Raw genomic sequence first — 524 nt, forward strand, 5'->3', positions numbered from 1 at the left:
TTTTTTTTAATGTATTTAGTACAGGGTCTATAGGGTCTCACTACACAGATCAGACTTGTAGTGATCCTTCTGTTTTCAGCCTCCCAAGTGCTGAGATTACAGGCACACACCACCACGCCCAGCCTCAGTCGCTGGCTCACTGCGCCCTGGGTGCAGGGCTGGCAGGCACGCCAGGGGTCGAACCCTGGACCCTGCGCCTGCCTAAGCAAGCACTTTGGTCTGCTGAGCTATCCGGCAGGCCCTTAGGATATGTTGTTTTTCTTTTTCTTTCTTTTCTTTTTTTTAGGGTTCCTTTTTAGAAGTAGGCAGGAACCATTTAAAAGCCCAAAGGTAGCCAGGTGTAGTGGCGTACACCTATAACCCCAGCATTCCAGAAGAGTTATACAATAATGTGTAAGACAGATCACAAGTTCAGGCCCAGCCTGGGCAACTTGAAGTGACTTAGCAAAAGCCTATTTCACTGAGCATGGTGGCACCTATCTATAATCCCAGCACTCTGCAGGCTCAGGCAGGAGGATTGTTGC

Source organism: Octodon degus, unplaced genomic scaffold (genome assembly GCF_000260255.1).
Source record: "Octodon degus isolate 3935 unplaced genomic scaffold, OctDeg1.0 scaffold00006, whole genome shotgun sequence".
Taxonomy (NCBI): domain Eukaryota; kingdom Metazoa; phylum Chordata; class Mammalia; order Rodentia; family Octodontidae; genus Octodon; species Octodon degus.